General features: G+C 38.3%; 1 pseudogene; it reads right to left on the reverse strand.

Annotated features, from left to right (window-relative positions):
• Positions 1-15,127: 15,127 nt before the first annotated feature.
• Positions 15,128-22,890, reverse strand: LOC101703811 (cyclin-Y-like protein 1; annotated as a pseudogene).
• Positions 22,891-23,771: the final 881 nt, after the last annotated feature.

Genomic DNA, 23,771 nt, shown 5'->3' on the forward strand with positions numbered 1-23,771 from the left:
TTTACTAATAATTTATTTCCCTTTTTTTCCTGCACTTATAGCTAAACTGCATTTTCTGCTCACTCTTGCAGTCCCTGTGACCAAACTCTACTCAATAGAATGTGCTTGGAAGTGACATGTGCCATTTCTGAGATGACAGCAGAGCTCGAAGGGAAGGTATATCCACGAGGCAAGCATAACCTAGCAAACATGCCTCCCTGACTCTACACATGGAGGAGAGCCCTCCAGGAGCTAGGGATGTCCAACTCAGCCCTGACTATAGACAAAAAGCAAACCTTTATAGAGTTTGAGTCATCAGATATATTTATTTGTTATGACAGTGTAGCCTACTTTACTAACACATGAAGTAATGTACTACTGAAATGAGTCTAAAATACATGGCATTGGCTTGGTGATTTGTTATCAGAGTGACAAGAAGATCAGATTCCAGGTGATGAAGGGAAACTCTTGCTACAACTCTTGCCTGAAGCAATTGGAAGGCAGAAGTACCACCTTTAGAGCCTATAGTTGTAGGCAAAGAATTTGGAAAAGCCAGACAGTAACATATGTTGGCTAAGTTTTGATGTTTTCTAAGGACTTCAAGAAAGAAATGCAATCAGGCAAGAATTGTACAGAAAATAAAGGAAACACAACTAGTCCAGAAACATGGAACACTTCAGAGAAGATGAGGTATCTACTTTTAGACCCCTAAACTGCAAAAAATAACAGTGAGAAGATTTTGAATGTTAATGACCTCCAATGATTTCACAGTTAACTAGTTCTAGGGCTCACATTTGTAGCAGAATTCAAATTGTGCTGGCTTCCCAGCTGTACCTGCTGCCTAAGGTGGCCTCCAGTTAGCTAACACTAAATTGAGAGGAAGACAGAGGTATGGAGAAGGGAATCAATAATAAGGTAGGCTTAAAACCGTGTCTTGGAAAAAATTTGGGTTAAGTTATTGGCTCATAGAACTGAAAGAACATAGATACTAGAACATATATCGGGGGTCAAATCAAGGAACTTCCTCCACAACAGGTCAAGTTTCATCATTACTAAGGACCAGAGGCTGCGAGTTTACCATGCTCTTCTGTCATCAGTGGACGTTTCAATTGCAAGTTGCCCGTATCTGCTTCCCCAGTGTATAAGGAGTGAGTTGTGTGTGTCTGTGGGGTAGAGGGAGGCACTGTTCAGATAACTTGCTTTTAGCTTTCCCTTTCTGGGCACCCTTAATCATCTATTGGGATGCTTAATCATTTGCTTCCACATTTTCTGCTGCAGAGGGTGCCCTAGTCTGGTCTATCTGGATATTGTTCATCATCCTAGACCCAGTAACTAGCCCATGATCAGTCACCAAGCTCAAGTAGGGTCAACACAGTTCTCATTTAAAGATTTATATGCACACTGAGCTTCTCTGCTTTTGTGACTCTAATGTTAACAAAAATACAGGAATGGAGTTGGGAAGAGTCATCTTTACTGTCAGAGAAAATGAATATAGAAAGGATAAAGGCAGAATGGTGGTAGAAAGCTGACAGATGCAGTGAGAAAGGCAGAGGCATTGTTTGCAAACCTGGATACAGTCATGTCCAACAGAGCTACATGATTTCTTGCCATTCTTGCCACTTTTCACTGTCTTCCTGGCCTAACCAATATCTGCATTTGCCTATTTTAATTCTGTTTATTTTTATTAATCATCATCATCATCATCATTATTTGCCTCCTAAGTGACCTTAAAAGTGACCTAAAAGGGGTTTTAGTCTATCAAGAGTTATCACTTTAAGAGTGGTCAAAAGATGATACCTTTTACTCAACACCCTCCAGGAGCTTCCATATTTCACTCAGAAAAATCCTAGTAACCCTCATGCCTGGCTGTGTTTGAGCTCCCATTACCCCAGGGCCTCTCCTTCCATTCCTCTACCTCTTGCCCTCCCAACTCCAGGCACATAACATTTGTGTTGTCCCACAAACACACTTATCTACTTTCTGAAACAGTTGGCAGTTTACATTTATGGCAATTTCTGTCAAATAAAAACATTACAGTGTATCCTCATCCACTTTATCCACTCAGTCTGGAACTTTGTGCCTTTTGACTTGTCCCCAAAGTCAAAATGACTATGAAAGGCAAATTTTTTGAATCAACTCAGGACACTGAGGCAGCCAGGACAGTGAAACTAAAGGTACTCATGAAAGAGGACTCCAGAGCTGCTGCAGAAAGTGGCAGGAATAACAGAATAAGTGTGTTCAAAGCAAGGAGAGTATCTTCATAGGGATCAATGGCAATGCGTCTTTTACTGTAATAAAGTTTTAAAAATGTAAACATTTACCACACCTTCTGATTATTCCTTCTACAACTTCAGAGTCATTTATCAGTTGTAAGTCCTGCTTTCCATATCCATAAAATGGGGACAAGAATCGGTCAGCTGTGGAAGCTAATGATTGTAAGAAGGCAGAATCACAGCACTTTTGTTATTGTTTCTGTGGCCTGACAAGCAATGCCATGTTGTGGTCCTCACCAATGTCTTAAAGTCACTTGCAGTCGTCACATATCACACACAGATTGGTTATCATTCAATAAAAGTCACATCCTGACCCTAGTGCCACACTTACTCACCTTGGAATCTTATGCAATGATCTCAAAATTGTTTCTTCATTTGTAAAAATGACACGATAGTAGCTACTGCACCTAGCTTCCAGGGCTAAGGATCAAACAAAGCGGTTTGTGAAATATTTCTAAAAACCAGAAACTTCGGCATGAATGCAAATGACTGGTGGTGGTAGGCAGCCTGGCATCCAACATCTGAACCCACCACCCCTACTGGAAGGAAGGACGCTCTGAGCAGAAAACAGTCCTCCCAGCCCAGCTCTCCCACCCAACCGTTCTGCAGTCCCTCTTTTGTGCTCATTGGCTGTTTGAGAATTATATATTTTTCATCGTCTTCCCTTAATAACTGTTGTGAACTCTTGGGCTTATACATTTGTGTTTGCACTTCCTACTGAAATAGTTTTAAAATGATATCCTAATAGTCAGGATCAAGGGAAAATCTTGATCGAACTAACACTAAGTTGAGTTAGGTTTTCACGTTAGTCTATGATTTAACACTAAGACTGCAATAAATCAATGCTTTTCAGCTCATTTATTTATAAGCTCCAGTTTGGGGCTCCGATGAACTCCTGAGTGGTTTTGGCATTTCCGGGGGAAGGCTGTCCCTGCTGGCCTTTCAGCTTGCTGTCCCAAATGGACAAGTAAACAGGGCACCATCATGTGCACATGAGAAAGAATGACCTACATCCTCGGTGTTACAGTACAGTATTAGAAGTGTAATTTCAGCCATTTCTCCCAATTAAGGCTAACTCATCTGTGATTTCAGTCTCTCATTTGAAATAAAAGTCTAACGATAATTGGAGCACAGAGCTATTCACCACTGTACTTCAATCTGGAAATAATTGTCTTTGTTCAATTAGGAATCTGCATTTTCATGCCAGTCTTCACAGATTATTTTGAATGGAGAATGCACTCTGATTAAGAGCTATCCTTCTTGGAAGAAGAAAAAAATAAACCAGCAGGCTGAAGTCCTCATCTTCATGTTGGATTTAACATTTTGTTTATGCCTAACTGACTGAGAAAGATGTCACATAAATCACTTTTAAAATTCAATATGGTAAAAATCTCCCAGGGTATTCATATATGGCTTTAAAAAATTTTTAAACTCCTTGGCAATGATTCTTAAGAGTTGGGTTTGGAAAACTGTCCATTTGCCTGAGGCCTTCCATTAATTTTACACATGATAAAGACCAGGTGTTTTGGGAACAAAATCTGATTAACATTTACTTCTGACACTTGTAGAACTACTTGTTCTCCTTGGTACTTTTCAAATAGGTAACCTCATATGTAACTCTTACAAAGAAACTTGACAGTTAGGCATTGCTATCCCCAAGCCACCGGTAGGATAATAAAGGCCAGAGAGTTCATGCAATTTTTCCCAAGGCCAATGAATGAGTCACCGGAGAAACCAGGAGTCAAATGTGAGTTTGGCCCTGATGCCCACGTTCTCTCCTACCTCTAGCTCTTTTCTCTTATTAATGTAAACAGCCAAAAAAACCTGATGAGCAGCATTGTAGTGATAAGGTGCTTAGACACAAATTTGAATAATGCCCAGTCAGTGTATGTCTATACTATAAACCACTATGTTCCAATGATTCTGAAAATGCCTGTATTTAATATTTCTGATAGGAAACAAAAGATCTACAAGTTATGAAAACATATGAGCACAATGACAACTTTCTTACATAATCTAAGATTCTATCCATACCAAAATATGATTTAATTTGAAAAAATGGATTCCCTTAGGAAAAAAACCCATCGCTTCTTTGTTTTTTTGCATCCTTTCAATGAAACATAGATATTAAAGTGAGAAAAATGAATCATTCTCTTAATAACCTCAAGAGGCAGGCAGGATCGGCAGCATCTTATCACTAGCATGTCTATCTTCCTATATCATGTGTGTGTTTTAACATCCACATGCAAGTCAGAAAATCCCATCAGTGCAAGAAGTAGAACTCTGGCCAAACCTTCCATTATCCCTTCTAGAAACATTATACAGGCATTGTAAATCCCCACCTTTGATGCAGAGCAGTTCTTTCTCGTTAATAATACTCTGGTAAACCTACACATGGGTGTTTTCCCATTCTTCTCTGCCTTTGACCTTGCCGTTTCATAACGACAACAAGAAGAAAAGACCTACTTACGCACCTGGATGGAAAGTGATAGCTAACCCAAATTTTCTTTTCTTGCAAATATAGAGAGTTAGTATTTGAGAGACTTGAGGTCCAATGGGACTTGTAAGCAAAAGTGCCGATAACTTCTACCTTTCATGCTGAATTTGATTCTGCCTATGGAGTATTTGTCTGGGACGAGGTTGGTGAGAGAAATGCAGCATTCTCTTTTTTATCTACCTACTCCACTGGCTACGGCAGGTGTGGAGATAACTTGCCAATAATGACTGGAGGCAATATTTCCCCTTTCACAGGAACTCAGCATCTGGTACTGAGGGCCAAAGATAATTTAGTCTCCTAGTTAACTCAGTGCGCAAGCAAAGACTGATAAATGAATCTGATTGCACTGCCATTCAGCAGTGTCAATAATATATTAACTCTGGGCTGCTCTGAGTGAGCTCTTCAGATGCCTTCAGGAAAGAAAGTACAGCTCTAATCGAATTAACCTATCTCAAAACCAAGCACATTACTTAAGGGAGAGAGGGTCAAGCTTTATGGAGGTTAGTAGAATCACTACAAATATATTTGCATAGTGTGTAGATCTCTTCCATCTAACCTTTGGTCTTGTACAATTAAACGTCAGATTCAATTTTGGCCTTGTGTACTCTAGAATGAATAACTTTACCCCTGACACTTTTCATCCCAGTAGAAATGGTGGCTAAAGCTGAAAAATTGCCAACATGCCCAGCTAATAAGCTCTGTGGCTTAAGAAAAAAAAAATCAGCGTGTCCATCAAGCCCAAGGAAGATATATGGCTGTGAGTGAACAATTTAGACCACAAGACAAATCTTTGAGAAAAACAGTTATTTTTCTTCTTGCCCTAATTATCTGAACTGGTTCCTGAAATTGGTAAAATGTACCAGATAGTTCCTTAAATCTCCACTGTACTTTGTCAGTGTTCCCATAACCATCTTGCTTGGTAAACCACCTTCAGAGAGTAGAGAGCTATAGTCTGAGGAGAAGAAAATGAGCTATTTGGGGAGCAAAGTATTCTGCATGAGTCAATGTCCCAGGGCCCTCCGAGAATATGTGGAGGAATAAAATGACATAATTAAATTAAGTGGCTGAGCAATGCCGAAGAAAATATGCCTACAAGGCTCTACCTCTTGGGAGAATGTCATCTTAGACATTTTTAAAGATATCTTATTACACAGAAGGTCACCAAGGGGAAATTATCTCAGTTTGGGAAATAAAACATGATTTTCTTGGGAAAGCAGAAAATTCTTCTGGGGAAGGAGTGTAAGGGAAGGAAAACCTCTTGGAGACAGTGAAACACACGTGTCCTCCCTCAGTGTAAGGAAAATAGCCAGTATTTGTAGGCTTGAAAGAGAGGGAAATGGAGTACAGTTTTGTACTTTCTAAATTCACATGTTGAAATCCCGACCCTCATACAATGATAACTATAAGGAGGTGATCTATTAGGAGTTTCTTAAGGTAAGATTAGATCATGAGTGCAAGGCCCTCAGAATGGGATTAAAAAGAGGAAGAGACATGATCTCCTCCCACCCACCCTGTCCCTCTTTGGACACAATAAGGAAAGGCCAGAAGAGGAAACAGAAGTTGGCTATCTGTGACCTGCTCTCCTCCTTGACATTGGACTTCACAGCCTCTAGAACTGTGAGAAATAGACATTTATGGTATAAGTCACTCAGTCTACAGTATTTGCAGATAGCAGATCAGACTAATGCTGCAATAGTCAACACTACTTTAGGGTGTTTCTTTCACAGAAACGTATTTCGAACACACCCTTCACTGGCAGATAAAATTAAGTGACCGTGTTTGTTTCATGACATGCCCCTGATTAAACCATTACGGTCCTTTTCTAATCAGCATTAGAAAATCTATTGACTGCCCTACAGCCAATAGAATTCTCACTCTTGAAAGTCAAAGGTGAAGCCAATTAAGGCAGTGTCAGTCCTGTAGTAAGACAAAACTGGATGAAACTGGATTGAAAGGGGGGCAAAAACGGTAAGTAGAAACACGAGGCAGCTACTCCCAAAGAAGTTAGTGGGTGGGTCCATAACTCCCAGTCCCCACAGTCTGTTCAGTGAGGCTCAGTTGAACCTGATTTTATTTTTGAAGAAGTATGTGAGTGTGCTTCTTATAATATTGAAAGACTTTCCACTTTCCACATTATTTTTTGAGGTGAGCTAATTCCAACAAGCTTGTATTTGCTTATAGCTAATTCCTGAATAAGATAAAGGACAAGAATCTAAAGATAATACGTTTGACATTTGAAAATTACAGAAAATAGAAAACATAGAGGAATACAATCAAGCATGTATTAAATGTCTCATCTGACAGATGCTGCAGTAGGTATATTACATATTTTAATCTTTTTAGCAATTGTGTATCTCAAGGACATTTCTATTTTAACTATACAGATGAAGCAAGTGAGGCTCAAAGAGCTGAGTAAAGTTGCCTTACCTCCTGAAGTGTCAGGACTTAAACTCAGGACTTTATGTCTCCAGAGCACCTTTCCTTAATCCTGTCACCAGACTTTGGAATAATCCAGACATGATGAGACAGTTAAGGTGAATGGTCAACTTGACAGGCTCTGGAGGCAGCTAGAGGATTAGTAACTTCTGGGTGTGTCTGGGGGGATCATGAAGTCATGATCTTGGATATTATATATGGTCCCTACTCCCTTCCTCTCTGGCACTGTTTTCTACTCTGCTTTCTGGTCACTGTGAACTAGGTATCTTTGCTCCACCATGATTTTCCTGCCTTGGAACCAGTGGACCATGGACTGAATCTCCTGAAATTGGAAGCCAGATTAAACTTCTTTAAATTGTGGGTGTGGGTATTATATCTCAGCAACTGGACAGTTTGATTAACACTTGTGGTTACCAGGTAACAGACGATTCTTGACAATGGTGAAGATGAAGATCACTATGTGTGGTGATTAATTTTATACATTAATTTGGGAAGTATTTTTGGATGAGATTAATGTTTAAATAGGTGAATGCTAAGGAAGCAGAATGTACTACCTCCCTTATGTAAGTGCATTGATTTCATCCAATCTGTTGGAGTCCTGCATAAAACAAAAACACTGGCCTCCAGGTCTGAGAGGAGAAATCTCCCGCCGACTAAGTTTAGATGTCACGTGGTTTTTCTGGGTTTCTGAAGCTGGCCTTTGGCCTGGAACTTCACCATCAACCCTCCTGGGTTTCTAGTTGGCTGACACACATGGCAGATTTGGATTTACCAGTCTGTAATTCTGCAAATCAATTCCTTATAATAAATCTCTTTGTATAAATATAAACATCCTCTTTGTTCTGTTTCTCTAAGAAACATCATCTATTAATACACCATGCAAAAGGCTCAATCAGAAAACTAAAGGTGCAACTCCAAGCTGGTTCTGGAGTATGTAAGTAGTTTCTTGTTTGGGTGTTTGATATGGACTTCTGGTTTTAAGTTTATTGTTGGCAATGTATACCTATTTATTTCTTTTTATTTTCCACATATATGCTTTTTATATCTAAAAAGCATCATTTGCAGATAGCAATAGTTGAGTCTTGCTTGTTCATCTATTTGCACAGACCCTGCCTTTTCATTGAAATTTTTAGTTCATGAATAGAGTTAGATTTTACTATTATACTTTACTTTTTTCCTGTTTAATCCTGCTGTTTTTCTCCTCTGTTCTTTCTACCTTGATTTCTTTAAAGTTAATTGCAAAGATTTTAAAATCCTATTTTAATTCATCCATTGACTTTAACTTATACCCCTTTAGTGTTTGCTGTAAATTGTAATGTGTACCCTTAACTTCTCATGGTCTGCTATGAGCTAAAATACCATTATACAAAATGTGTAGAATTATGAAAATTGATTTATACATTTATATTGTGTCTTAAGCTATAGTTATGCTACTAACACTATAATATAGAGCATGTTCTAATAACTCTACTTAAATAATATTATTTTGAGGATAAGCCCATGGATTTTTAAGGAATTAAAAAGGAAAAATCAGTGTTTCTATTTATCTTCAAGTATAGATTAGATATAAATCTACTTATAGATTCTTTCAAGTTATTCTCATTATTTTTGGTTTTCATCAATTTGTGCATAGTGTCCTTAGGTATGATTTCCTCTTTATTTATACTTCTTGGTGTTTGCACATTTTCTTGAATCTGTTAATTTGTGCTTTTCACTAAATTTGGAAAAATTTTTGGCTAGTATATCTTGAAAAATTTCATGCCCTTTTCTGTCTCTCCTTTTCTCTGGGATTTTGTATGTGAGACCTTTGGATATAACCATAAGTCTCTGAAGCTATGTTTATTTTCAAAATCTCTTTATCCCTATTATATGTATCAAAATATTGTATTGATTTATCTTTAAATGAACTAACTCTTTCCCATCTTCAATCTGATGTTAAACCTATCCATGACTTATTTCACGTATTATATTTTTCAGTTATAAAATTTTCATTTGAATTTTTTAGTTTTATTTCTGGGAGTTTTCTATAATTTTAATAGCTACTTTAAAACTGTTATGTAATAATTTAAAAATCTGAATTATCTCAGAGTCAATTTCATTGACTGTGTCTTCTCTATCATGGGTCATATTTTCTTATTTTTTAAAATGCCCAATGAGCTTAAATAATATCTTGGAAACTGAGAGGGATACATTGTCAAGACTCTGGATGATGCTATGTTTGTCTGAAGTATACTGGCTGATTTGTTTGTTTGATTGCTTCTTCTTTAGTCCAAGGCTGAGGTAAACTCAAACTGCAAACTTTGTCCCTACATCGGGAAGCAGCTAAAGCTTTATGGAAGAACTTTTAGCGTTGGATGAGCTATCTAGAGTTTTCCCCAAACATTAACAGTTTAGAAGTTGCCAGAGATTTGAGCATAGTTTATACATAGAATACATACATAATTTATACATAGAATATAGAGTTCTTTCGCTGTTTTCTTCATCCAGTGACTCCCTTCTCATTTTCTGATTCCTATAATTACTCTGAAATGTTTTCTAGTTCCTTAAACTAGGAACAGCATGTATTGTAATAAAAATAAAAGCTCACCAAATACCATTTATTTTCTTCACATGTCAACCCCTCTCCAGAATATGAGTTTCTGGTGGCTTTCTAGAGCCTTCAAGTAATTGTTTCTTATATTCTTTCCACCATTTATGATTATTATTTTCAGAAGGGTTAGTTACATGGAAGCTATTCCACTGTAACCAAAGTGGCAGCCTAGTTAGAATAGAGACTAACAGTTGCAATGAAATTGCAACAAACCTCTTTGGAACTATTCTTTTAGCTTTGTAGGAACAAATGTCAAGAAGGTTTAGTTTTCAAAATCTTTTTTCAGAGGAAGCCAACCTCAGTCCTTCCATGCTAATGTCATGCTTCAGTAACTCACGAGACAGGTAATCAGATATAGGTTATTTTAAAGTGTAATTTCCTTAAATCCCAAATGTAAAAATTTCAGCCTAGTTATTAACATATAAAAAGTAGATCATACAGTGTATTCAAAGGTGATAAATGCTATTTTAAAAAGTAAAATTAGGACAAGGTATGGAGAATTGGGAGGCCAGGAGAAGGGAGAGCGTTGCAACTTTATATAGGTGGTCAGGGCATGATTTCTGCAAAAGATGACATTCAAGCAGATTCTTGAGGGAGACAAGAGAATTTGCTGTCAGATATCAAGGGGAACAATGTTTCAGGAAAAGAGAGCATCATCATGTGCTATATATACCAGGTGGTACTTATTTGATTCTCTTTCAAAACCCAGGAAAGTCGTTCTCTTACCTTTGTTTACAGACATGAAAACTGAGGTCAAGGGAGAATAAACAGCTTGTCTAAGGTCATGAAACTAGTAAATGACAGAATGGAGCTCAGTCCTCGGCTTTCTCTCCTTACACCCCATCCCCTGCGCCACTCTGTGGTATTATCTGTTTACTGGATTCATCAGCATTTTCCCAAACAGTGAATACTCTACATGCTCTCAGTTGCTAAACCTCAGTCCCTTCTCTTAAGGTGCACACACACACGAGTAGGTAAACTGCAATACATGGTAGTATATCTTAAAACAGATCTACAGAATGCTACACAATTCACATCGGAAATTAACCAAACAGAAAAATGCCTGGAAACCCACCATCGGCTGCTTTTGGTGGACGTATTTGTGCTGATTTCACCTTGTGGTTCTCTCTAATCCTGCACAAGGCTTCTTGGATTTGAATTCAGGACATCCCTTTGTAAGAGATAAAAGATGGTAGGAGGAGGAGAGGAAGAAGAGCATGACCCTGGGGAGAATTCTTGGTAGAATTTAAGCTTCCTCTTTGGACATACACCTTTCTCAAGATGTTTGGTGGATAGCTCATGTCTTCTTGTCAGCTGGTAAACACCAGACACCAAAGTGGAGGACCACAAGATCCAAAATCCAAAGTACATGCGTCAAATAGCCCACCTGTGTCACTCTGATAATTATTCTCTTCATAGCCTAGACACACATCTCCAGATACACTTCTTTAACTGCTGTCCTTTATGTGTAAAAAGGGATTGTAATAGTTCTCCTTGTACAGAGCTGTTGTATTCACTGAGATAATACAATGCTTGCCACATATTAAGTGCTGAAGAAATATCAGGAGTTCTTATTTCCATTTAATATGCTTCTTGGATATTAACCTGTTCAATAAATACTTGGTTAAAATACATCTCAAATTTTAGAAGGAGAAAATGGTGCAGTGCTGATTGACACCAAAATTCTGAGATCTGGAATCTAGACACCTGGAAAGAAACAACTTGGCAAAGAAAAAAAGAAGTAGACTTCCAGGTGAGAGAGAACTGACAGGAAAATTAGATGCTACAGAGAACTTAGGGAGATAGACGACAATGCAGAGAAAACCATGAAACAACCTGGAGGCTCACCCCAGCTACTGGCTTGTGAGGAGGGAGACCTTGCTCCATGGAGAGCATTAGGGAGAAATGGCAGACTGGGCTCCAAAAGGAGCTCACAGCTGTTGTGAACTGCACAAACAGCACAATGCTTTGCTCTGAGGGCACTCCTTCAACATAGCAGGCAACAGCCAGAGAGGAAATCAGAGTGGCCCACTATATCGCCTGAGAGTGGTTAATCAGGTGCCATTTTAGGAAGGGGTGGTTACTTAAATCTGGGACTCAGAACAACAAAAAAACAACTTCACTTCAGGGTTCCCAATGGGACCCTCCCACAGTGACTGGGTGAGAGACAGTCACAGGAGACAGCCACAGACAAGGAGTAAGACAGAAAGAGAACCCATGAGGGATTTAAACTCAGATCAAGAGGGACATAGGCCCTAACTTCCACAGTGAAAGTCCAGGGTTTGCTTAAGCTGCACTCAGAAAGACCTGGGGCTGAAAGTACTGCTGTTAAGTACAGTAGCTCCTGGATGGAAACTACTCATTCAAAAATATGGAGAATTTTTTCGGACTCATTTTCTTTTTAATTTCTTCCTTCTTTTTCACTGGTTTACTGGGTTTGGGGAAATTTTCCTTCATTCTTTTTTTCTTTTTCTTCTAATTGTTTTTTTTAATCTTCAAATTTTTTCTCCCTTTTTTCTTTTATCTTCTATTTCTTGTTTATTCTTTTCTATTACCTTTATTTAATTCTATCAAAATCCTTCTATTCCTTAATAGAAGCCTCTGTCTCACTTTTCTCTCCTCCTTCTCATCCCCCGTAGTTTAAATTTCATTTTTTCTTTCATTCTATTCCCAACACCTTGTATCTTTAATGGTATAACCATTAAGCTTTATTAATCTTTAGATAATTAACTCTTATGTTATTAGTGTTGAATTCTTTTCTATTGTTAATGGAGGTGTAGTTGTCACTTTTAGTAGATATTTGTTGTATGTCAATATTTGGCTTGCACTAGTGTTTATACTATAATTATAGTTCTCTTTTCTCTGGTTAAGGGTGGTACATAATTGATTCTTACTGTATGTCAACATCAAATTTGTCTTGGGTGATATTTCTGTTGCTGATTTACTTGATATTGCCAGGGTCACATAATTGTTGCTATTAATAGATTTTCTCTGCATGCCAGCATCTGGATTACTTTTGTAACATTAACAATATTGCAGTTTATTCCTGGAGAAGTGGGTGCTGGGCCAATTGTACTGCATCCCAAATTAACAGAGATGGTCAGATCTTGGTACAGAGGCCAAAGACTATAGTTAGCCATGCCCAGTGTATTGCTGAAAAGCAGATACTAACTAGAGATCTCCATACTAGCAATAAAGTCTTTACATAATAAGTGCCCACAAATTTAGCACAAATGAAACAGTAGTAACTCTCAATTTGAATGGTGTTGATTCACTCATCAAAAAACACAAACTGACAGAATGGATCAAGGAAAAAACCCAAACCCTTATAAAACCCCTTATATCAGTATATAAAAAGCACATTTTTTTGTATTTTAATCAAAATACAAAAATATAAACAAGGGGAAAAATGACTAAGTGGTAGCATTGCTTTTCAAAATAAAATTGCAGTTAATATTCAGATCTCCAAGCTTGAATCTCCATAAACAATTTCAAGGGGGTAGATTGTCATATTTCTTGTGCTACTGCTTATCTCTTACATCTTTCTGTAAAACATGGTGGAACATGCACTATGCAAGGTTGTATGAAGAGCTGCTATGCTGTGAGAAAGTATTGCTGGGATGGAAGGCCTTTGTTACAGGCAAGATTCCTAGGGTTACATTTTAGAAGGCCGAGAAATAGATTTCACAGGGCAAGAACACTAATCAGTATTAATATTTCAAATTCAAGTAACATCATTGTAAACTCCCTCAAGTCACTTAATCCCCACCCTTTAATGCCTTCACTAATGTTCCTATGATTCATGTAAGTTCTGTCTCAAATAGGACTTGAAATGGGGCACCTGGAGCCAGGTTAACATGTAGGGCAGACTTCCAACGAAACTTTCTGATACCACTTGCTGCTATTGGGGTCCAATTCCTTTTTATAACGTGTGAATTAACACTGCTCTTAATAATCTTCCTTTACCAAATTTAGAGAAAAGAAATTTAGGTGATCAAAGTAGACAGTACATCGCTCTCAAACAACTATTTAAAAACAGGAGGGAAATTCTGTGGCAATACAAAGCATCCCAAAAGTCCTAGTGCAATCTCAAGCCTCCATACCAGTAGAAGTAGAGAAGCTGCAATATTACAAAACATCATCTGAAAGTTTCAACCTTTTAAATGTGAAATATCAACCTTTTAATTGCAATCTCCACTCCGCTTCTTCTTTTTTCTATTCCCTTTAAGAGACACTAGGAAAAAAGCAAAAATAAAAGCTCAATATTCCAAATAAGCAAACCTGAAAATTTCAAATGATATTTTACAAAAGTTTGGAGCTTCTATACTTGCTGTAATGCCCTGGGAGGCAGCAGCACAGTAGGGTAAGGCTTAACACTACACTCAAAGTCCTGGGACATCTTGCATTTTATTATCTGATATTTAGCACTACACCACCATGTTGGTTTGCGTTATGAAAATATCCTCTATTATGTTTATTTAACAAGGGGAAAAATCATCAGAAAATGTGAAGGACCATTAAGAGTTCACGGGATACAGCATGGACCTGATAGAAGTAGAAAGTCCATAACTGAGGCTTTCTCTTTATGACCACAAACATGCCACCACGGTAGTAAGTAGTGCTTGCAAAGGGCATGAGGGGCAAGTGTTCTACAGCAGCTTTTCTGTGTAAACTGATGGACAATAATGACCAGCAACTCAATGACACTACTGGAAGGAAGAACCTGACAATGCGACAGTCTCCTCCTCAGGGGCTTCATGAGTAGGAGGAACACGCCCATGTTTGGGCCTGGGTAGGTGGCTCAGTGGTAGACACTGTGCCCAGGTTATAAATAAGATCCTGGCTTTTATGCCCAGCACCATGCAATAAAAAAGATCCCCGTATTTTAATGGTAATACTGCAACAACCCTAAAGGCATATGTAGCACTATGGGGGCAGAATAATTATATGGGTACTATTTTTAAATCTAATTTTTAAAAATTAATTAAAATGTGAAAGTAGTTTAAACTAAAGTGCTTAATTGATAAACTGCACAGAGCTCACAGCACCGGTCTGTGAAGTAAGCAAATGCCTCTGTGTCAGTCTGGAGCTTCTGCTTTGCAGTACTTGCAACTCCGCTCACATCAATGAGGATAGGAAGTATGTTGCTGCTGACTGACAAAGCCTCTTTCTTGCCCATGCAGTGCTACTGTCACTGTTCAGGGCTTGCTTAAATTCAAGGTCTTTCTTTTTGGTAAAAATATTAACTTTGCTGGGTTTTTTTGGTTTTTTGTTTGTTTTGCAAGAGAGGTGGTATTTCTCCAGCTTTTGAAAATGCGGGGTTCATGATGTCTTAGGTCCCATTTCTCCCTTTTAAGAGAGGATGATATTAGACAAAAAAAGCCAACAAAATTGCCATCACTGGATGATCTTCCCACAGCTGCTCTGCATAAGTCTTTGTCTTCACACAATCCTGACATGGCTTCTAGGGCTTCTGGTCTTTTTCCTTTCTTTCTTTTTCTTTTTAGTTCTTTTATTGGTACATTTTATGTATACAATTTGTTTACATTTATCATTGGATGTTTGTACCCCCCTCCGCCCTTCCCTATTTACATAGATTTCTTTTTTTTTTTTTTTTTGGTACCAGGGATTGAACTCGGGTCCTTGCGCTTACGCAGCAGGCAATAAAACCACTGAGCTAAATCCCCAGCCCTTTACATAGATTTCATTTCAATTTTTTTTCTTATAGTTTTTCCTTTCCCTCTTTTCCTTTCCCCTTCCCCTCCCTTCACTCCTTTGTCTTTGGACTTTTTTCATTTTTCAAATTATCAATTATTCATTTTAATCGTTTTAACCCTTGTTTACATTATCAGTTTCTCACACTAGAGAAACTATTCAGTATTTACACATGTGTGTCCTATTTATTTCATTTAAGAATATGGCCTCAATATGTATCCATTTAGCTATAAATGACTCTAGTTTTTCGTTCTTTATGGCTGAGTAGTACTCCATTTTATAAAAAACCCCACATTTTCTTTATCCAGTTTCCAGTTGATGGGCACTTGGGCTGCTTCCAAGCTTTAGCTATTACAAACTGTGCCGCTATGAACATGGGTGCACATATATCACTGTGGTATGATTCTTTTAATTCTTTTGGGAAGATACCCAGCAGGGGAATAGCTGGGTCCAATGGGACCTCTAGCCCTAGTTCTTTGAGGTATCTCCATACGGATTTCCACAGTGGTTGCACCAGTCTGCATTCCCACCAACAATGGAGAAGGGTTCCTTTCTCCCCACAACCCCGCCAGCATTTGTTATTTGTTGATTTCTTGATAGCAGCCATTCTATCTGGGGTGAGGTGGAATCTCAGTGTTGTTTTCATCTGCATCTCTCAAATGATGAGTGATGTTGAACATTTTTTCACATATTTGTTTGCTGCTTTTACTTCTTTGTCTGAGAAATGTCTGTTCATTTCAGATGCCCATTTTTGAACTGGGTCTTTGAATTTGGGCCCTCTGATTTTTTTCAATTCTTTATATATTCTAGATAGTAGTCCTTTGTCTGAGGTACACCTGCTAGAAACTTTTTCCCATATTGTAGGTTGTCTGTTGATGGTTTCTTTTGCAGTGCAGAAGCTTTTTAATAAGATGAGATCCCAGTTGTTGATTCTTTCTGCTAGTTCCTGTGCTGCTGAGGTTTTGTTCATGAAGTCTTTTCCTATGCCAATGTCTTCAAGAGTTCTACCTAACTTATCTTCCAGCAAGTTTAGTGTTTCTGTCTTAATATTTAGATCTTTAATCCACTTTGATCTTAGTTTAGTGCATGGTGATAGGTATGGGTCTCGTTTTAATCTTTGGCAGGTTGAAATCCAGTTTTTCCAACACCATTTATTAAATAGGCTATCTTTTCTCCAATGATGGTGCTTGGCTCCTTTGTCAAAGATGAGGTGGCTGAGCATGCCTGGAGTTGTTTCTGCATCTTCTAATCTATTCCACTGATCCTCAGGTCTGTTCTTTGCCAGTACCATGCTGATTTTATCACAGTAGCTTTGTAGTAAAGTTTCAAGTTGGGGATTGTGATACCCCCAGCCATGTTTCTGTTGCTTAGAATTGCTTTAGCTATTCTAGATCTCTTTTGGTTCCAAATGAATTTTTGGATTGTTTTCTCTAGTTCTGTGAAGCATATTGTTGGAATTTCAATTGGCATTGCATCGAATCTATATAGTAGTTTTGGAAGTATGGCCATTTTCACTATATTGGTTTTTCCTACCCAGGAGCAAGGGATGTCTTTCCCTTTTCTTGTATCCTCTTCGATCTCTTTTTTCAGAGTGCTGTAGTTTTCAGTGTAGAGGTCTTTTGCTTCCTTTGTTAGGTTGATTCCTAGATATTTCATTTTTGGGGGATGCTATTGTAAAAGGAATTGTTTCCCTAATTTCTCTCTCAGCAAGTCAGTTATTTGTGTACAAGAAGGCTATTGTTTTTTGAGTGTTGACCTTATATCCAGCTACTCTACTGAATCTGTCAATTAAGTCTAGAAGTCTTCTGGCGGAGTTTTTTAGGTCTTCTATGTAAAGTATCATATCGTCAGCAAATAATGACAGTTTAACTTCTTCTTTTCCTATCTTTATTCCTTTTATTTCTTTCTCTTTTCTAATTGCTGTGGCTAATGTTTCTAGAGCTATATTGAACAGGAGTGGTGATAGTGGGCATCCTTGTCTTGTTCCTGATTTTAGCATGAAGGTTTTCAGTTTTTGACCATTTAGTATGATGTTGGCTGTTGGTTTTTCATAGATAGCCTTAATCAGGTTAAGATAAAGACCTTCTATTCCAATTTTCCATAGGGTTTTTATCATGAATGAATGTTGGATTTTGTCTAATGCTTTGTCTGCATCTATTGAGATGATCATATGGTTTTTGTCCTTGACTCTGTTAATATGGTGTATTACGTTTATTGATTTATGAATGTTGAACCATCCTTGCATCCCTGGGATAAATCCGACTTGGTCAGGGTGAATGATCTTCTTGATGACCCTCTGTATTCTGTTTGCCAGTATCTTGTTGAAGATTTTTGCATCTATGTTCATTAGGGAGATTGGCCTGTAGTTCTCTTTTTGGGTTGGGTCTTTCCCTGGTTTTGGAATCAAAGTAACACTTGCTTCCAGGAATGAATTTGGAAGTATTGCTTCCCTTTCAATTTCCTTGATGAGTTTAAAGAGTAATGGTGATAGTTCTTCTTTAAATGTCTTGTAAAATTCAGCAGTGAAGCCATCTGGGCCTGGGCTTTTCTTTGTTGGTAAACATTTTATTACATTTTCAATTTCACTCATTATAATTGGTGTGTATAGAATTTCTATATCTTCTTCATTTAACTTTGGCAATTCGTATGTATCTGGGAATCTGCCCATTTCTTCTGTGTTTTCCATTTTATTAGAGTACAGGTTCTCAAAGTAGGTATTGATGATCCTCTGGATTTCTGTTGGATCTGTTGTGACTTCACCTTTTTCATTCTTAACTGCATCTATTTGTGCCTTTTCTTTCCTTTTTTTTGATAAGGTTGGCTAAAGGTTTATCAATTTTATTTATTCTTTCAAAAAACCAACTCTTTGATTCATTGATTTTTTTTGTATCATTCTCATAGTCTCCATTGCATTGATTTCTGCCCTGATCTTTATAATTTCCTCCCTTGTACGAACTTTGGATTCATTATGCTCTTCTTTTTCTAGGAGCTTGAGGTTCTGCATTAGGTTATTTATCTGAGTTCCCTCTGTTTTCCTAATATGGGCATTCACTGGTATGAATTTCCCATGTAGAACTGCTTTCATTGTGTCCCATAGATTCCTGTATGTTGTACTGGCATTTTCATTTACTTGTAGAAACTGTTTAATTTCTTCTTTAATTACTTCTGTGACCCATTGGTTGTTCAAGAGGGTGTTATTCAGTTTCCATGTGTTTGTTGGGGTTTTGCAGTTTCTTATGTTATTGATCTCCAATTTTATTGCACTATGGTCTGATGATATACAGGGGGTAACTTCAATTCTTTCACATTTACTTAGACATGTCCTATGAGCTAGCACATGGTCTATTCTGGAGAATGACCTGTGTGCAGCTGAAAAGAATGTGTATTCTGATTTTGTGGGGTGGAACACTCTGTAAACATCTATTAAGTCCATTTGTTCAGTAGCTTGCTTCAGTTCTAGAATTTCCTTGTTAACTTTTTGTCTAGAAGATCTGTCTATTTGAGATAGCGGGGTATTGAGGTCCCCCACTACAACTGTGTTAGTGTTTATTTGGTTTTTCATGTCTATTAATATTTGCTTTGTATAGTTGGGGGCATTTGTATTTGGTGCATGTATATTTAGGATTGTCATCTCTTCCTCTTGGATTGTTCCCTTCACAAGGATGTAGTGACCATCTTTGTCTCTTTTAATTAGTTTTGGTTTGAAATCTACTTTGTCTGCAAATAAGATTGCTACCCCTGCTTTCTTCTGGGTTCCTGTGGCGTGGAGAACTGTTTTCCATCCTTTTACTTTCAGTCTACAAGTTTCTTTTTGAGTTAGGTGTGTTTCTTGTATACAGCATATTGTTGCATTTTCCTTTTTAATACATTCTGCCAGTCTATTTCTTTTGATTGGTGAATTGAGGCCATTAACATTGAAGGTTATAATTGATACTGATTTATACTTGTCATGATGTTTTACTTTTGTTGGCTCTTTTATTTCTTATTTTTCCCCCTTTCCCTTTAGTGTCTTACCTTGCCTGGTGACTTCCCTCTGTTGGGTCTCATGGAGTTGTGACCTTCATTGCTTTTTTCTAGGATATTGTTTAGAATTGCTTGTAGTGCTGGTTTGGTGTTCATGAAATTTCTCAGGTATTCTTTTTCGTGGAAGTATCTAATTTCCCCATTGATTTTGAAAGATAATTTTGCAGGATACAACAGTGTAGGTTGGAAGTTATTTTCTTTTAGGGCTTGAAATACTTCACTCCAGGCTCTCCTTGATTTGAGGGTTTGCATTGAGAAGTCTGCTGTGATTCTGATGGGCTTTCCTTTGTAGGTGATTTTTTTCTTTTCTCTAACTGCTTGTAGGATTTTGTTTTTCTGTTGGGTTTCTGGGATCTTGAATATTATATGTCTAGGTATAGATTTTTTTTTGATCATGGCTAATTGGAGTTCTATATGCCTCACTTATCTGTATGTCCAATTCTCTACCTCTGTCTCAGAAGTTTTCTACTATTACTTCTGTGAACAGTTTTTTTATGTCAATTGTGCTTTCTCCTGTTTTTTCATGCACTATCAGTCTTAAGTTATTCTTCTTTGCGTTGTCTAGCAGTTGTTGGATTGATTTCTCGTGGTCCCTTACTATTTTTAAGAAATCTCTATTTTCATGGTCTCTAACCGTGATCCTGTCTTCTATATCTGATATTCTATCTTCAGATTCCCTTAATCTGCTGTGGATACTTTCAATGGAGTTTTTGATCTCCTGAATATCTGTTTGAATCTGTTTCATGGATTCCATTTCTTTCTAATGTTGGGCGATCATGATTTCCATTTCTTTCTTATGCTGGGTATTCACAGCCTCCAGTATGTTTCTGAGCTCATCTATTTTTTTTAATCTGTTTCTGTTCTAGATCCTCTAATCATGTCTTTCATTCTGCTCACCATCTCTATAGACATCTGGGAGATTATTTCTGCTTTGAATTTTTCTAGGGCCTCATTCATCTGTTTTGTTACTTCCTGTGCTATCAGTTCAGGGTATCCAGGTGGTTGGTTATGAGACTTTTCCATCTCATTTCCCCCAGGCTTTACCCTTGGTGGGGTGGAAATCTGAGTTTGTGCCTTGCTTAAATGTCTTCTCATTTTTGTTTTTGATACTGTCCTTGGTTTAACTCCTGGGTTGATAGTTTGAAATCGCCTATTGCAGGTATCTTTGTTGCTTGTAATTAGAACCCTTATGGAATGATTGCTTCTCAGAGGTGTCTTCCAGATATAGCTGGTCTTTAAGTTTTGAGTCTCTAATGACTCTAAGGGTATCTCATTTTCCTTATACTAGGAAGGTTCATTGACTAGATCAATAACAACACCTTAGCCCAAGTGATAAAATCAGCAACACCATTGCATCACATACATCTTTAAAAATGACATTTTGTGGTAGTTATTAATCTGTCACCTTTAGCTGTATGAATTAAATCAAGATCAAGGACCAACCCAACATATAGTGAATAAGCTCTTCAATATAACAACTTTACCTTTTGGGATGGGGAGTTAGAAGGGGTTGGGTAGGGAGGGACAGATGGGAAGAAGGATAGGGAAAGGTTAGCAGTGTGGCCAGAGGACACAATGAGAAAGAAAAAGAGAATAATAGGAAAATAAAGAAGAACTCTGAATGAGGACCAAAACAGGGACAAAAAGGGAAGATAAACTATGTGGGAGAGCAGGAGAGTGAGTGTAAGAGAGAGAGAGAAAGGAAAGAGAAAAGAAAGAAGAAAAGAAAAAAAGGAGAGAAAAACAAATATTTGCAAAGAGTAGGAAAAAAAATAAAGATAAGAGGAGCAAAAGAAAAGAGAAAAAAAACTAATAATACTAATTTTGGGAATAAAAAATAACAATGAAGATGAAGGGCCTCTTTCAGGGTATGTCTCTGCTATCACAATAGACAATGTGGGTAGCAGTGTGCAGATATAAGTCAATGAATTTCAGCAAGCTAGTCGCAGACCTGTGAGATTCAGGCAGATTTCTGGCTGCAAGTCCCAAGTTGAGCTCCCTGTTCTCCTGTAGGTTGAACTCTGCAGAGTTGTATTGCAGGTTCCAGCTGCCCTTCCCCTGAAGATAATTCCAGTCCTGATGGGAGGTGAAGATGACTCCAACTTACCCAGTACAGTGATCTAGTGGTCCGGTGTCTTCTGCGTCTCTGTAATGTGGAACTGGGTGGCTGTACAGAGGAGCGGGCCCGGGTGTGGGCTGTCCAGTGGATTGCTGCCAGGGCCTGGGCTGATTCAGCATGTTCCGCATAACTCGCAACCTTGGTATGGCATCCGCAGACCTGCCTCTTGTGGTCTGTCTTTGGTCAAAGGCACAGGCACACACCACATGCCACTGTCATATGCTAAAGAACAAAGGTCAAAGTAGTATTTGGCATAAACACTAACAGGCACTTTAACATTAAACCTAAGAAGGTCCAAGTAATGCCTGTCCAACTCATTTATGTCCTCAAGTGTAACATCCTTGAAGATCTGGCAGAGAGAGCTCTGTATTCCACAGAGTCTCATCATCCCAATCCTTGCAGGGAAGAATGGCTCCCAGGACAATCCTTCTCCAGTTAGTAGGACAGATGTCAATCTCAGCATAGGACAAAAGCCTTTCTAAGAAGACCAAGGTTATTATTGCACCTTCAGTTGGTAACTGTGTGGCATTAAAAATTCTAGCAATAAATCTGTAAATACACATATGTTTAGGATCATGCTCAAAGTATTCCTCTGGAAGCTTTTCTCTTGTAAGTGGATGCAATTGCTCATCAAAAATATCCAGGCATCTGTTTGCATCTCTGTTCTTTATGAGGTAATATACTGCTATGCTTACACATTCTACTGTTTTTCTATGACTAGGCTGGCTGAGTGTGCTATCATCTAGAAATATCGTTGAGCAGGAGCTATACTTCCTAGTAAGCTGTCCCGGAGATTCATGGATGAAGTTGTTGCATATCCTCTGAGCATCCACATATGCTTGACATTTGTTCGGGAAAATTGTGCTTGATATGATTCCAAAGCTATACCTTGGGGCACCTTGAAGTCTCCAATGTGATGGTCATTCCTGGCTCCCATGAAAAACTCCTTGGTCTCCTGGGGAGCAGGTGCTTCTGTCACCGAATCTTTGGTCACTGCTACATAGATCTCAGACACAAAGTATGGCTTCACTGGCCCCTTTCCCCTGCCCACCTTGGGGCTGGTATTGGAGGCCACACAACAGCTCAGAATGTTCCCCATGGGTCACCACTGCACCTTCGCTCAGCCCCACTCAACCAGCTCAACAATGCTCAGCTCCCCCAAGCTGACTGGTCTTCTGAGGGGCTGTGACCTCACTCAGTTCAAAGGGGGTGGAGATCCCACAAGTGTTGAGAGCCAAATCCAGTGCCAGAGATCAGGTCAGAGCTCTTCCTCCTTCAGCCACCACCTACCAACTGAAAGTATGAGGCCAGGACCTGCCAACTGGAATGCATCCTGTGGTAACCTGGTTACCAAGAGCCAATCATGAGCAGAGTTCCATCCACATGCCCGCCCAACTGGCACCCCACTTGACTCAAAAGATCCCACACCATCTGGGGCTGCCCTGCCCTGTAGCAGACACCTCTGCCCAGTATTAGCAGACTATAAGTCTATAAGAAGTACATTTAATCCAAAAAGAAATTCACAGATTAAAACTCAAAGGGTGGAAAACAGTATTTCATGCAATAGGAACCCAAATAAAAGCAAGAATAGTTATCCTAATTTCAGACAAAGTGGACTTCAAGAAGAAAACTGATCAGAAGAGGCAAAGAAAGTCACTACATATTGATTAAAGAACCAGTTCAACAGGAAGAAAAAGCCATCATAAACGTATATGCACCAAACACTGGTGCACTCAACTTCATATAACAAACTTTACTGGACATAAACAATTCGATAAATGCCAACACAAATATAATGGAAGGATTCGATACCCCACTGTCACAAATAGACTGGTCAACTAGACAAAAAAACCAACAAAGAAATATCAGAGTTGAACCAAGCCTTCAAACTAATGGACTTAATAGATATCTGCAGCATTTCACCCAACAACAACAGAATACACATTCTGCTTAGCAATGCATAGGATTTTCTTCAAAACAGACAACATGCTATTCCATAACATGTGCTTAAGTAAATGCAAAAGAATTGAAATTATCCCATGCATACTATCAGATCATAGTGCAATGAAACTAGAAATCAATGGCAAAAGAAATCACAGAAATTATGCAAACACATAGAAATTAAACAATACACTCTTG

Source organism: Heterocephalus glaber, unplaced genomic scaffold, assembly GCF_053883595.1.
Source record: "Heterocephalus glaber isolate CG9 unplaced genomic scaffold, H.glaber_assembly_v1.0 deba00001572, whole genome shotgun sequence".
Lineage (NCBI taxonomy): Eukaryota > Metazoa > Chordata > Mammalia > Rodentia > Bathyergidae > Heterocephalus > Heterocephalus glaber.